This window comes from Carcharodon carcharias, chromosome 17 (assembly GCF_017639515.1).
Source record: "Carcharodon carcharias isolate sCarCar2 chromosome 17, sCarCar2.pri, whole genome shotgun sequence".
NCBI classification, from domain to species: domain Eukaryota; kingdom Metazoa; phylum Chordata; class Chondrichthyes; order Lamniformes; family Lamnidae; genus Carcharodon; species Carcharodon carcharias.
Window position 1 is genome coordinate 79319381 of NC_054483.1, and position 16221 is coordinate 79335601.

Below are 16221 nucleotides of genomic sequence, written 5' to 3' on the forward strand. Positions count from 1 at the left end.
CCTCACCTTGCTCCTCTTCTGACTCACTACTGGACTCATCATCTGTGGCCTATGCAGCTGTGTCAAGATCCTTTTCCTCCAGTGGGTCCCCTTTGCCAGTCCAGATTGTGGAGAGCACAGCATGCAATCACTATCAGTGACACCCGTTCTGGTGGGGTATTGTAATGCACTCCCTGAACAGTCCAGGCATCGGAAGCGCATCTCGAAAAGACCTATAGTCCTCTCTACTGCTGCCCTTGTGGAGGCATGACTGGTATTGTAATGCTTCTCTACCTCTGGTCTTGGGTGGTGGAGAGGCATCATGAGCCACCTCTTCGATGGATAGCCCTTGTCACCCAGCAGCCATCCATCCAGTCGGGCTGGAGCACTGAAGAGCCTTGGCACCTGGGAGTGTCAGTGGATGTAAGCATCATGGGAGCTGCCAGGGTACTTTGCACAGACTTGCAGAATCTGCGTCCTGTGGTCACACACTATCTGCACATTCATGGAGTGGAAACCCTTCTTTTGACGAAGGCACCCATCTGACCCCTGGCGCCTTGATGGCCACATGTGTGCAGTCGATAGCACGCTGGATACGGGGGAACCCAGCAAATGCTGCAAAGCCTCTGGCTTGCTCAGCCTGGCTGGCTTCATCTATACTGTAAAGAGTAAAGGTCAGTACCCACCTGAACATAGCTTCTGTCACCAGCTTGATGCAACTGTGGACAGGTGATTGGGAGACTTCACACAGATTCCCCACTGACCCCTGGAAAGATCCAGAGGCACTAAAGTTGAGGGCCACTGTGGCCTTCAGAGCCACTGGCCAGGGGTGTCCACCCACACAGTTGGAGCTGATTTTAGGCCCAATCATTTGATAGATGGAGGTCACGGTCTCCCTGGAGAGGCGATGCTCCTTCGGCATTGCAACTCAGACTTATTGAGGTAGCTGCATTGCTGCCTGTAAACCCTGGCAGCAGGGTAGTGCCGCCTTCTGCGGCCCCTTTTGCCTTGGACTTACTGCTAGCCCTACGCTTGTGTCTGCGCTCTTCCTCCCACAGGTTGCTCCCCTGGAAGCTGCATAAGGCACCTGGCCTCCTCTCTCTTTTGCCCACTCTTCCTCCTCAAAGGAGGTGCTACTAGCAGAGACCACAATCCCTAGTACCAGGGTGACAGAAGGCTGTCTGATACCTGGAAGGGTTCACACGGTCTGAATCCTCCAGGGTCCTTGGAGTCCCCAAGGGGACATGAAATGAAGCCTGGAAATGCTAACAATGAAGCCGCAAACATAGATGAGGCTGCCAAGTACCAATAAGTCGCCAGCAATAAACTAGGTACCATGCTCCTCATTACTCACACTACCAATGTTTATCACCCCTTTTATCCTGCCTGTGGACGAGGTTTTTGAAAATGTTGGCTCGCCGCTTGCCTGTTTTGCCCGTGCAACGAGTGTGAAATTGCACAGGCAATGAAAAATCACCATCAGTTGGATTTTTAATGGCCTTAACTGGTCTCTTAATTAAAGGCTGGTGTGGCTGTGGCACCCGCTCGTGCCTGCCAACCAAAATATTGCGCAATTGCGCAATGACATCGGGACGCTCACCTAACATCCTCACACGCTACTTTATGCCCAGTCAAGACAGAAGCACACCCGCCGGCATGATGAAAAATTCTGCCCCGTGTGTGTTGGAAATCCAGTCAGTTCTGAGAGGTTTTAAAATGTTGTAAATAAAGATTTAGAACTAGAGTGACCTCTGCATTGCTCTGAGGTAAGTAAGATATATGGCAACCTGGCGACAAGAATGGTTGAGAAAATTAACTTTACCAGCTCCAGACCATTTCTTTCATTACCAGGATACCCTCCCCATGTCTTGGAAGCGATGGATTTTGGGGTTGAAGACCTACTTTCTTGCTATAGGGATGGACAGTCTAGATGTAGCGATGATCCGTAAGAAGGTGATACTTGTATATTTTCTTGGAATAGAAGGCCAGAAAATATTGAAACAGCTCGCAGAAGATAAGTCTACATTTGATAAGGCAGTAATTCCTCTCAAGAAACACTTTGGGTCAAAGTGTGTTGATCGAATGATAAACTTTCCTTCAGAGATACCAGAGAAACAGTGAGTCCATTAAACAATATGTGGCAGCATTTCTGCAATTGGATTTTACTTGTTGTTATGAAGATGTGTTATATGGAATATTAGTTTATAATGAAGCGAGAGAGAGAGAACTTTTTGAAAATAATACTTTTGCTAAGCAAAGGACACTGGCCTGCAACAGCTAATATGGTGCATTTGTGAAGGACATAAGCTGCTTTATGCAGTCTTGGAGCCTGGGCTCTAAGCCCAGATTGAAACCAGAGAGAGGTCACGTGACCTAGCTCGAGTATAAAATATACTGGATTTGAACTAATAGTTAGAGATAGACTGCCGCAGAGATAGAAGGGGCAACATCTTTATCCACCCTCGCTTTCTCTGAAACCTCCCATCAAATCTGATCTGTTTGCGATTTGAAACCCACCAGAAGACCTCATTGCTGCAAGATAATAATTTTTAAAGGAGAATTTTGAATCACCATCACTACCTCCAATAGAAAAGGGAACCAACCAGTTACAACTGTTCCAGTGAGAAAGACAACTACCAGCAGCTACTGTGGAAAGTGACCCTTCAGCTGAAAACAAGAATCTGGACAATCCATGATTTTTTTTTCTGGCTTTAACTTTTACTTGGTCAATTTTTAAGATCTGAAACTCGGTAGAGTTTTATTTCCAATTTGCATGCTTGGGATGTTGTGAGTGTGTTGTCTTGTATTAACAGATAATTTAACATATTTATACATTTTAAAACTTTTGCTAATAACTTCTGAATCTTTGCCTGAGTGAGGTTTAGCAATAAAACTAACTCTTTACTTGTTAACTTAAGGAACCTGGCTGGCTTATTTCTTAAACCAAGTTACAAACAGTTAAATATATATAATGAATTGGCAATATCACCTCCTTTTTAAATTCAAACTCTGTTATAACCAATGTTGAAGTGGGACAAAGAGAGGAATCGGTTCACTCCCCCTAACCTGGTCATCTGGTCGTAACAATGTAAATTTGGTATGCAAACTAAGGAAGTGATTTGCGACCAATTAATTGAAAAGACTTCAAATCCATGAATGAGGGTGCATCTCATCATGGAGGATGATGATCTAACTTTGGAAGAAGCCATGACCTTGGCTGTCCAAATCGAATCTGCCATGTTAGATTCCAAGCGGGTATAATGGAATTCACCCTTAGACACAGGCATTGCAGACACAGCTTACCTAATCAGTTCAAGTGCAAGGGTTACAGACAAGGAAATTGTAGCAATCTCACTAACACCTGCCCCATCATGGTCTTATGCCTTCAATACAGCGACCAAATTGTGGAAATGCTCACTGAGTCACAACACCATGTTCAGCCCAAGGGAAAAAGTGCAACTCATGCTCTAAATGGAACCATTGTGTAAGATGTCGAAGAAGAAGACTTCATCAGTTCGACATGTGGAAAAATCTCTTCCTCAGAGTGATCTACCATTACAAAAAGCAAAGCACCATGTCATTTTAAGGAATGCAAACCTTGTGGAAAAGTAATAATTCATAGAAATCTGTACAAGAACCACCAAAAAAACATGCTCTGAAGAGAGGCCATTCAGTTTGAGAAGTGTAAGATTTTGCTTTCGACACCCTTTGCCCTGCAGGGCCATCTATTGATACACAACAGTGAGCAAACTTTCAATTGGGATCTATCTGATAAAGCATTGGCATCTCCCACTGTGCTTAAGAATCATAAAGAACACATACTGTAGAGAAGGTGAACATTTGTGGCTAGAAAACTGCCAGCAATGGATCATTACATGTGCACATTCTTTGAAACCACACACGTGAGTGCCCCTGAAAGCAAAGTGGGTGTGAACCTGGCCTGCAGTGTGTCATGGGGCAGTGTGGGACTTAGGTAGCACACCACCACCTTCTCAAGGGCAATTAGGGCAATAAATGCTGGCCTAGCTAATGACCCCCACATCCCATGAACAATCATAAAAAAATGTATTCTAGATGAAGTCTAACTACAATCTTATATGAGCACATTTTCCTAGTTAATGCTGGTTAAATGGAAAGTGTAAAAAGATGTTTGAATTTACTCCAAGGTCTACCCCATGTGATGGTTTATCTCAATGATGTTCTAGTAACAGGACTAACTGATGAAGAACACCTGCCTAACTTGGAGGAGGTATTGAAGTGTTTCTCACATGCCTGAATATGCTTGAAAAGGGAAAAATGTATCTTCCAAGCAAAAGAAGTGATTTAACTGGGTCATAGGGTCGACTCGCAGGGCCAACACCCGATGGTAGACAAGGTGAGAGCTATTCGTGAGGCACCAGCCCCGCAAAATGCCACAGAACTCAAGTCCTTGTCAGCAGTACTGGTTTCATTATATGAGTTTCTCAAGAAAAACCACAGGTAGACTTGGCAAGCCCCTCAACAATAGGCTTTTATGGCAGTAAAGCAGTTACTATATTCATTGGCCTTGTTGGCACATTTCGACCCACAGAAATAATTAATTTTAACCTGCGATGCATCCCCTAATGAAGTAGGGGCAGTACTCTCCCACTGGATGGTGGATGGCTCTGAACGGCTCATTGGCTACATCTCAAGAACGCTCAGTGTGGCAGAACAAAGAACTCACAAATGGAGAAAGAAGGCTTATCCTTTGTATTTGGCATTAAGAAATTCCACTAATACATCCATGGTCGCAACTTCAGCATCTTATCTGATCACAAGCCACTTCTAAACTTGTTTGGGAAGATAAGGCAATACCTGCAATTGCCTTGGCACGCATCCAAAGGTGGGCATTGATTCTAACTGATTACGAATATACTTTTATCCACCGGCCGGGAAGCCAGATTGCCAATGGCGACGCGCTGAGCTGATTACCTCTAAAGGACAGCAATGTGAACATCCCCATTCCTCAAGAACTTGTCTTGTTATTCAGCTTTCTGGATTCATCATCAGTGAATGCCAAACAGATCAGAGATTGGACGGACTGCGAACCAGTTTTGTCTCACGTCAGGGAACAAGTCTTGCAGGAATGGTCTAACGAACCAAAGCCGGATGAAATGAAGCCCAATTTTAACAGGACATACAAGCTCACCTGCCAAGATGGCATCTTATTGGGGGAGTTAGAGTCATTGTACCTCCCAGAGGAAAACAACCATTATTGATAGAATTGCATAGCGCTTACTATGGCATTTCCAGAATGAAAATTTTGGTGCGCAATTACTTATGGTGGCCAGGGGGGACACTGAATTTGAAACCATGGTCAAGAGCAGCATGCAGTGCCAACAAATGCAGAAATTGCCTCCTTCTGCATCCTTGGCCAGGAAGGCCATGGGTCCGCTTCCACGTTAACTACATGGGGCCTTTTTGGGCACAATGTTCCTCTTACCTATCGATGCTCTCTCCAAATGGATGTATACGAGGTGAGATCACCAACAACTGCAGCCACCATAGACAGATTGCGTTAGTGTTTTACGATACACGGTTTACCAGAGGTAGTAGTGTCTGATAATGGAACAGCATTCACTAGTGGGGAATTCCAAAGATTTACATGTCTCAATGGCATCAAACATGTCAAGATTTCGCCTTCCTGCATCCAATGGACTGGCCGAAAGGCAGTCCAGACCTTCAAGGCTGCAATGAAGAAACCAGAGGGGGACTCTACAACAACAAAGTTTCCTGCTTAGCTATATGCCACATACGACCACCGGCATTGCCACCACAGAGTTATTAATGAAGAGACCTCTCAGGACATGGCTAAGCCTCATAAGGCCAAATTTAGGGGTAAGGGTAGAGAGAAGTCAGGAGGCCCAGAAAAATGAACACAATTTCAACAGTCGTGAAAGAAACTTCACTGTAGGAGAAGCAGTTTTTGCAAATAACTTTGGAGATGGGCCTAAATGGCTACAGGCAAAGTCAGTGCAGTGACAGGGCCCCTGTCCCTGTCCCTGTCCTATCATAAGGTTGAAGGTCAGATAATCAGGAGACATGGAGATCACCTCAGGAAAAGGAAAACAGATCCACAAGAAAAGATGCACCAGCGGGAGTTGGAGTCTGCACTACAGGTAGAAGGAATTCCTCTTGCTTTGGAAGTACCTGTAGGACCATTTAAGCCTGAGAGAGTCAAAGAGGAAAACTTACAGGTGGACAGATAACTCCTGAGAGGTAGGCCTCAGATAAACCATCCGAAGTCGTGTAATTACGATGGTCAACACATTTGAAAAAGCCTCCTGAGGGACTGAATTTGTAAATAGTTATTTCTGTAAATAGTTAATATATTGTAAAATGTACATTCAAGTAAATGGGGAAGGATTTGGTAATCTGAGGTGCAAGACACCTTTAAGAGAATGTGAGCAGATTGACCATGTGACTGTAAGACCCAATAGCTGTCTAGCACAGGATGCCATGTTAACGTTAGCCTAGAGTAGGGTCTGGTTGGTGGAAACACACATCAAGTTAGTGCTCTGTTGTCTATGTAAGTAAATAGCATGTGTTTCATTTCATACTGGTATCTGCATCTGCAGTATATTGTCATCTGCTGACAGATAAGCGTGCAACAGGTTCACGATCAAAGCGACCTTATAGTAAAACACAACAGTCTGTTTGTACAGATGCCACTGTTATAGCTAAAGAGAGGTTACTGCTGCCAAACCTCGCTCAGAGATACACGTGCTTTATGGCACGAAGGCTAGAAGGAAATTCATAGAAGTTGTACGCAATTGTTCGAAGTTTTATAATTTCACAGTTGGCCTTATCCATTGTGATAAAACTGGGGTGAATGATGGAAAATTTCAATTTGATAATAGTCATAGAAACGCCTCAAAAATTATATGAATTTTTCTAAAAATGTGTTGCCCATAGGTAATTGTAGTCATTTTCTACAGTCAGAACAAAAAACACTAATTGCTGCCTTATAAATATCCTTTATTATTTCACAAAGTGTATTGCTCAGCAAAAGCATGAGGAATAAATTGCACCCATAAATCAATTAATGATGAATTCAAATTAACTCATTGACTATAATTTACAGAATAGGAACACAATTGCTTATTATTGTCGTAGTAGGGAATATTCCAGGCTAAGAATCATGCAATGAGTCACTCACCTCCTGACTCCCCAGAGACTGTCCACTATCTACAAGGCACAAGTCAGGAGTGTGATGGAATGCTCCCCACTTGCTTGGATGAGTGCAGCTTCTACAACACTGAAAAAGCTGGAGACTGTCCAGGACAAAGCAGTCTGCTTGATTGGCACCACATCCACAAACATTCACTCCCTCTGCCACCAATGCACAGTAGCAGCAGTGTGTACCATCTGCAAGTTGCATTGCAGGAATTCACCAAGGCTCCTTAGACAGCCCATTCCAAACCCATGACCACTACCACCTTAGAAGGACAAGGGCAGCAGATCAATGGGAACACCACCACCTGGAAGTTCCCCTCCAAGCCACTCACCATCCATCCTGACTTGGAAATATATTGCCGTTACTTCACTGTCGCTGGGTCAAAATCCTGGAACTCCCTTCCTAACAGCTCAATGGATGTACCTACACCACATGGATTTCAGTGGTTCAAGAAGGCAGCTCACCACTACCTTCTCAAGGGCAATTAGGGATGGGATAGTAAATGCTGGCCCAGCCAGCGAAGCCCACATCCTGTGAATGAATAAAAAAAAAGTTACAAAATCCACAGAAGAACCAAAATTGTTGAATTTTTAAAAAAATCATTCTTAGGATATGTGTATCCCTCCAAGACTGGCATTTATTGTCCATCCCTCATTGCACTGAGAAGGTGGTATTTGGCTGCCATTGTGAAACAACATTAGTGGTTTGATACACTAATAATGTGAATGTTTTGCTGGGTCACATTAGAGATTGTCTCCTTTTCACCATGGATGTCCAATCCCTCTATATCTCCATTTCCACCAGGGTGGCCTGAGGGCTTTCAGATTCTTCCTTGGATGAAGGCCTACCCAGTCCCCATTCATCACCGCCCTCCTCTTCCAGACTAAAGTTGTTCTCACATTATTTATGTTTTTAAAAATTCATTAATGGGATGTGGGCTTTGCTGGCTGGGCCAGCATTTATTGCCCATCCCTAGTTGACCTTGAGAAGGTGGTGGTGAGCTTCCTTCTTGAACTGCTGCAGTCCATGTGGTGTAGGTACACCCACAGTGCTGTTAGGAATGGAGTTCCAAGATTTTGACCCAGTGACAGTGAAGGAATGGCAATATGTTTCCAAGTCAGGATGGTGTGTGACTTGGAGGGAAAGTTCCAGGGTGGTGGTGTTCCCATCTATCTGCTGCCCTTGTCCTCGTAGGTGATAGTGGTTGTGAGTTTGGCAGGTGCTGCCGAAGGAGCCTTGGTGAATTCCTGCAGTGCAACTTGTAGATGGTACACACTGCTGTTACTGTGCGTCAGTGGTCGAGGGAGTGAATATTTGTGGATATGGTGCCAGTCAAGTGGACTGCTTTATCCTGGACAGTGTCCAGCTTCTTCACTGTTGTAAAAGCTGCACTCATCCACGCAAGTGGGGAGTATTCCATCACATTCCTGACTTGTGTCTTGTAGATGGTGGACAGGCTTTGGGGAATCGGGAGGTGAGTTATTCATCGCACAATTCCTAGCATCTGACCTGCTCTTGTAGCCACAGTATTTATATGGCTAGTCCAATTCAGTTTTTGGTTCGTGGTTATCCCCAGGATGGTGATAATTGAGGATTCAGTGATGGTAATGCCATTGAATATCAAGGGGCAATGGATGGATTCTCTCTCATTGGAGATGGTCATTGCCTGACACTTGTGTGGTGCGAATGTTACTTGTCACTTGCGCCTGCCCAAGCCCAAGCCTCGATATTGTCCAGGTCTTGCTGCATTTGGAAATGGACTGCTTCAATATTTGAAGACGCGCAAATGGTGCTGAACATTGTGCAATCATAAACGAACATCCCCACTTCCGACCATATGATGGAAGGAAGGTCATTGTTGAAGCAGCTGAAGATGGTTGGGCCTAGGACACTACCCTGAGGAACCCCTGCAGTGATGTCCTGGAGCTGAGATGACTGACCTCCAACAACCACAACCATCTTCCTTTGTGCTAGGTATGACTCCAACCAGTGGAGTTTTTCCCCTTGATTCCCATTGACTCCAGTTTTGCTAGGGCTCCTTGATGCCACACTCAGTCAAATGTGGCCTTGATGTCAAGGGTAGTCATTCTCCACTGGTTGGAGTCATATCTAGCACAAAGGAAGATGTGGTTGTTGGAGGTCAGTCATCTCAGCTCTAGGACATCACTGCAGGAGTTCCTCAGGGTAGTGTCCTCGGTCCAACCATCTTCAGCTGCTTCATCAATTCCCTTCCTTCCATCAAAAGGTCAGAAGTGGTGATATTCGCTGATGATTGCACAATGTTCAGCACCATTCACGAGTCCTCAGATACTGAAGCAGCCCATGTCCAAATGCAGCAAACCTGCACAATATCGAGGCTTGGGCTGACAAGTGGCAAGTAACATTCGCGCTACACAAGTGTCAGGCAATGACCATCTCCAACAAGAGAGAACCCATCCATTGCTTCTCACCTCGGGCATTCAACTCTTTTGTTCATTTTTGAACCAAGGCTGTAATGAGGTCAGGAGCTGAGTGGCGCTGGTGGAACACAAACTGGGCGTCAGTGAGCAGGTTATTGCTAAGCAATTGCCGCTTGATAGCACTGTTGATGACCCCTTCCATTACTTTACTGATAATCGAGAGTAGACTGATGGGGTGGTAATTGGCCGGGTTGGATTTGTCCTGCTTTTTGTGTACAAGACATACCTGGGCAATTTTCCACATAGCCGGGTAAATGCCAGTGTTGTAGCTGTACTGGGACAGCTTGGCTAGGGTGTAGCAAGTTCTGGAGCACAAGTCTTCAGTACTATTGATGGAATATTGTCAGGGCCCATAGCCTTTTCAGTATCCAGTGCCTTCAGCCATTTCTTTGTATCACGTGGAGTGAATCAAATTGGCTGAAGACTGGCTTCTGTGATGCTGGAGACCTCTGGAGGAGGCCAAGATGGATCATCCACTTGGCGCTTCTGGCTGAAGATTGTTGCGAATGCCTCAGCCTTATCTTTTGCACTGCTGTACTGGGCTCCTCCATCATTGAGGATGGGGATATTTGTGGAGTCACCTCCTCCAGTGAGTTGTTTAAGTGTCCACCCCCATTCACGACTGGATGTGGCAGGACTGCAGAGGTTAGATCTGATCCATTGGTTGTGGGATCGCTTAGCTCTGTCTATCACTTGCTGCTTATGCTGTTTGGTATGCAAGTATCCTGAATTATACCCAAGGTGATACCTCATTTTTAGGTCTGTCTGATGCTACTCCTGGCATGCCCTCCTGCATTCTTCATTGAACCAGGGTTGATCTCCTAGCTTGATGATAATGGCAGAGTGGGGGATATGCCGGGCCATGAGGTCACAGACTGTGCTTGAGTACAATTCTGCTGCTGCTGATGGCCCCAGCACCTCATGGATGCCCAGTCTTGAGTTTCTAGATCTGTTCGAAATCTATCCCATTTAGCACGGTGGTAGGGCCACACAACACGATGGAGGTTATCCTTAATGTGAAGGTGGGTCTTCGTCTCCACAATGACTGTGCGGTGGTCACTCTTACCGATACTGTCATAGATGGATGCAACTGCGGCCGGCAGGTTGGTGAGGCTGAGTTAAGTATGTTTTTCCTTCTTGTTGGTTCCCTCACCACCTGCCGCAGACCCAGTCTAGCAGCTACGTAATTTAGGACTTGGCCAGCTGGATCAGTAGTGATCCTACGGAGCCACTCTTGGCAATGGCCATTGAAGTACCCCACCCAGAGAACATTCTGCGCCCTTGCCACCCTCAGTGCCATCCTCCAAATGATTTCCAGCATAGAGGAGCACTGATTCATCAGCTGAGGGAGGGCAATATGTGGTAATCAGCATGAGGTTTCCTGGCCCATGTTTGACCTGATTCCATGAGACTTCATGGGATCCAGAGTTGATGCTGAGGACTCCCAGGGCAACTCCCTCCCGACTGTATACCACTGTGCCGCCACCTCTGCTGGGTCTGTCCTACCGGTGGGACAGGACATACCCAGGGATGGTGATGGTGGAGTCTGGGACATTTTCTGTAAGGTATGATTCCGTGAGGATGACTATGTCAGGCTGTTGCTTGACTAGTCTGTGAGACAGATTTCCCAATTTTGGCACTAGACTTTGCAGGGCCAACAGGGCTGCGATTACCATTGTCGTTTCTGGTGCCTAAGTCGATGCCGGGTGGTCCGTCCGGTTTCATTCCTTTTTTGTGTCTTTTTAGCTATTTGTCACAATTGAGTGGCTTGCTAGGCCATTTCAGAGGGCATTTAAGAGTCAGCCAGATTTCTGTGGGTCTGGACTCACACGTAGGCCAGACCAGGTAAGGACGACAGATTTCCTTCCCTAAAGGACATTAGTAACATTTGGACATTAAACAACTTCTTCTTGGCTTCTGCACTTCTTCCAAATAAAAGGTGTTGCTGACTATGTCTGCCTTTTTGTGCAATATGTTGAAAGCTTTTCCATCAACTCCTACCTGCAACTCTTTTCTTCACTTTTTTCCTGCCCTTTTGGTGACAGTATCAACGCCATTTCCTGCTCTTGCCCCACTAGAAAATTTAATCAACTTCGCTTCCAATTTCCATCCTTCCTTCACCTTCACATAGCCCAACTCTTCCCTTCTCTTCCTCAACTTCTCTGCCTCCATTTCTGGAGATAGGCTGTTGACCACTATTAGTCCACCAAATCCCACAGCTACATTGACCATAATTCATCCTACCCCATTTCCTATAAGGACTCCCTTCCATTTGTCTAGTTTCTCTTTATCCGTCACATTTGTTCTGACAATGCACCTTCCAGACCAGTGCTTCTGATATGTCTTCCTATTTCCTCAATAGAGGATTCCCTCCACCATGCTTGATAGGGCCCTTGACTTGTTCCATTTCCTGTGCCACTTCTCTCAGCCTTTCTCCTCCATCCAAGTAACAGGATAGGGTTCTCCTACCAGTCTTTGTAATCAACTGATCATCTTCCAGCCATTTCTTCATATGTAGCATGATGCCACCATGAAAAATATCTTCCCGTCCCCCTTAGTCTGCCTTTGGAAAGGGTTATTCCCTCCACAACATCCTGGCCCGCTCCTCAACTATCCCTAATAACCCCTCCTTCTTCCCATGCTACCTTCTCATTCAAACACAGGGGATACAACATCTGCCCTCTTACCTCCTCACTTCTTATCATTCAGGCCCCCAACACTACTTCCTGGTAAAATATTGATTTAGTTCAATTTAGCATACTGTATTCACTCACAATCTGATCTACTCTACACTTGGGAGACTAAACACAGATTGGATGACTATTTTGCACAACACCTCTATAATTCCAAAAGTGTAGCATGCAGCTTTTACTCATTATAATTTTAATTCTCTGCCCCACTCCCACTCTGATCTCTCTATCCTCAGCCTCCTACAGTGTTCCAATGAAGTGCAATGCAAACTTGAGGAACAGTGCCTCATCCTTTGATTAGAATTCTGGACTTCTAGATACAGTCTTGTGGACACAAGATTCAGTTCAACAATTTCAGATCATAGCCTCAACAGTACCCATTTTTTCAGACAGTATTTGTTGGTGAAAATTCTGCTTTTCCCATTTCCACCTCGTCCAGAACCATCTTTTGTTTCTTTACTTGTCTCATTATCAAGCCTTTGCCTTACACCATCATCCCTTTTGTTATGTAATCTGCCTTTCCTACCAACCTTGATCATGGGACTGGCACTAGGAAAAGCGTTGCTGCTGATCCTCTCCTCCTGTGACACCCTTCCTGCCATCGCTTACATGTGCCTGGGTCCTTCCTCGATCCAAAGCCTCGGTAGGTATTGTACCAGCAGCAGCCACTGCCTCCCTGGTGGCTGAGTACAGAAGAGCTTCTGGCTCCTGATTGGTGGAGGCGCGGGGGAATGGGCTTTCTGTCCCTTCACCCCCCCCAGCCCCTGGGAGTCATTGGTCCCAGGGGAAGGCCAGCCACTGGCCTGTTAAGTGCCTGAGTGGCGTGATGTGGCGGGTTTTCCCAAAAGGAGGTATTGCGAGGGCCTCACCAGCTCCTGCTGCTGGCCAAGACCCTTGTCCCCTCCACAAAATTCTGCTCCAGATTTCCTTCCATAAAGGACATTAGCTAATTAGTTGGATGTTTTAACAATCCGACAGATTCATGGAAAGATTTACCAACTCCAACATTTTTATTTTCAGATTTTTAAAACTAAATTTTAATTCTCAAACGGTCGTGCTGAGATTTGAACTCATTCTCTGGATTATTAATTCAGGTGTAACCAGTCCAGTAACATAAAGACTTCACTGCCATTCCCATAATAACTAATAATTCCACATATTTTACCATAGTTGCCAACAGATTTTCATGCAGCTTAGAATTACTATCATTGGAGGCTGCTATAAGGTGTCAGAGAAAACAATGACATTTTAATTCAAACCTTGCCCAAAGTATATTCAGATCCAACTGGCGCCACAGATGAAAGAGCAGATCATAAGCATGCATGCCTAGTGCTTAGTGCTTCCCAGTAAGGGCTGATGACATAACTTATGCAGGATGTTACAGGGGTTGATGATGTTAAAGTACCTAGGAGACAATTAGTGCTGATGTCCCTTCTGCTGGTAGTGTGTGAGATCCCAGTGGACTGTAACCCTGCAAATTCCTGATGGCTGTTCAATAGATATTGGGATTCCTCAGGCAAGTAGGTAAAACTGCTTGAACTAAAAATTTGATAAGGCTGGTTTGCAGCAGAGAATGTGATGCATGATTACCCCATGTCCAATTGAGGTGAGGTAGGCATAACCAAAACTTTGTGCTGCTACCTCATCTCCATGATTCTAGTCTTCACCTCAGTGATAAAAACCTCGCTGACTGGCTACATGCTTAGCTGGGGGCCCAGGTGATTGCCAAGGCTTGCATGAGTTAAAGCTAACCTGCACTTTTTAAAGCCAGCTCCTCTTAAAGGGGAGGTGCACTCTGGCTGCAGCTGGTGTTGGAATTGTCTGACAAACTTATTTCTCACAAAGAATAAAGAGTACCAATGGAGCAATAGGACAGAGAGAAGGCTCCCAGGTGCTCAATGCAGTTCTGGAGGTCTCAGTCCAGGAGTTGGAAAGGAGGAATGAGGTCATATTTCCGCAAGGGCCAAGGGTGCTCTTCAGGCATGCATTGTATAGGGAATGAGAGCAAGTAACTACACAGGTCAATGCAAGGAGATTGACCCCAACAACCTGGCTGCAGTGTTGCAAAAAGTTCAAGTTCAACTTCTAGCAGGGAGGAGGTTGCCAGGGAGGTCAGCGCATTTGGACCTCAGAAGAGGATCTCCGTGCAGTGCAGGAAGAGGATGAATGATCTCATCAGCTCTGCCAGGGTAAGTCACCCTTCTCCTCATTCCAAACTCATACTTCCATTAGGCATCAGGAATTTGTAGGGTTATGGTCCACTGGGATCTCACACACTACCTGCAGAAGGGAATTCAGCACTAATTGTCTCCTAGGTACTTTAACATCATCATCCCCTGTAACATCCTGCATAAGTTATGTCATCAGCCCTTAATGGGAAGCACTAAGCACTAGGCATGCATGCTTATGATCTGCTCTTTCATCTGTGGTGCTCACAGTCTATCCATCTGTCTTTACGCAGGACAAGATTGCCCACAACAAGAGGAAGAAACCCCAGCTGGGAGGGGGCAATGCCGGAGTTGAGGTCACTCACCCCTTATGAGGAGCAGGCAGCAGAGCTGGCTGGTGAGGACCGAGGCTATTCCTGCAAGGAAGGCAAGGTGACTCCCAACAAGCCAGTGAGGGTTGCTGCAATAGTCATCGGCCACCCTTGGCCAATGACTATGAGTGATCTAGGATATAGGTGACAGTCTAGCCAATCACTAATTTTCTCTTTCTCTATTACAGCCACCAACAAAAAGGCGAAGGGACACCGCCAACCAGCCTAGCAGTGCCAGCCCCCAGAGCACCATGGATGAGGATCCTGAGGAAGCATCCGAGGAAGGCCCATCACTTCGTTAACCTGCACCCTCCACCAGCACGGACACACACCTCAGTGGGACATAGTTTTAGAGCAGATTTGAGGTCACTATCTGGTGACCAGAGCACAGAAATGGCTCCACAGAAGGTGGAGGCAATAGCAGCCAAGGTCTCTGACACTTGGAGGGTTGCTAGAGGCCAGGCCCCTACAGAGTCCAAGTCTGATGATAAGCCTTTGGAATCGGCCCTCAGAGGGATGTTGGTGCTTCAAAGACAGGCAAGGGTACAGCAGGCAGGGTTTTCAGAGGCTGTCAGCAGATTAGAATGAAGGATGGAGTAGTCTGGCCACGTTCGGTCTGATGTTGTGGCTCTGCCATGTCAGCACATTGAGGTCACCTTTGGAAGGGTGGCAACTGATATGGAGACCCTGGTCCAGCAGCTTCTGCCAGATACTCGCTCGGACCTGCACACCATCATTCTAACCATGTGTGGGATCCATCAGTGGTCAGGCAAGTGGGGGACAGGACATCTCAACCTCCCTTCAGGTGCCCCTTCTCCTCAAGGTGTAAGGGAGGGGCCCTCGGGCGTCCACAGGGAGGACCAGCATCAGCTGGACATCCTAGTGTCTCTACACAGGACACTCCAAGAGTGTCCTCCCGCTCTAAATCCCTTCTGCCTGTGACCCTATCCACTCCAACAGGTCAGGCCAAGGACGGTGCACCTGACCAAAAGCAGGAGACCCTTAGTAGGCCAGGGCCTCCAGGCCTTGTGCCTCCAGAGGACACATGCCAAGGTCATCTCAGACAACAGGGTGGAGCAGTAAGCTTGGCCCCTCCACATCTGCTGCAGCTGCCAGAAATCTCTGAAACAAAGTGGTAAGGTGGCATGGGTGTTCACTCACTGTGTATACTTTGTACAAATGAAAATGTACTTTGCTTTTTGGCTTCAAAGTTTCAGTGAATGGATCTTCCATGTGATGCAATATTCTGAGGTCATCCAAGTGTAACAAATGCCCCCCTCCTCAAGTATCTCCCATTATGCCTGTCCCACCCTGAAGACAGGAAGGAAAATATATATCTACGTCAACCTAGCTACT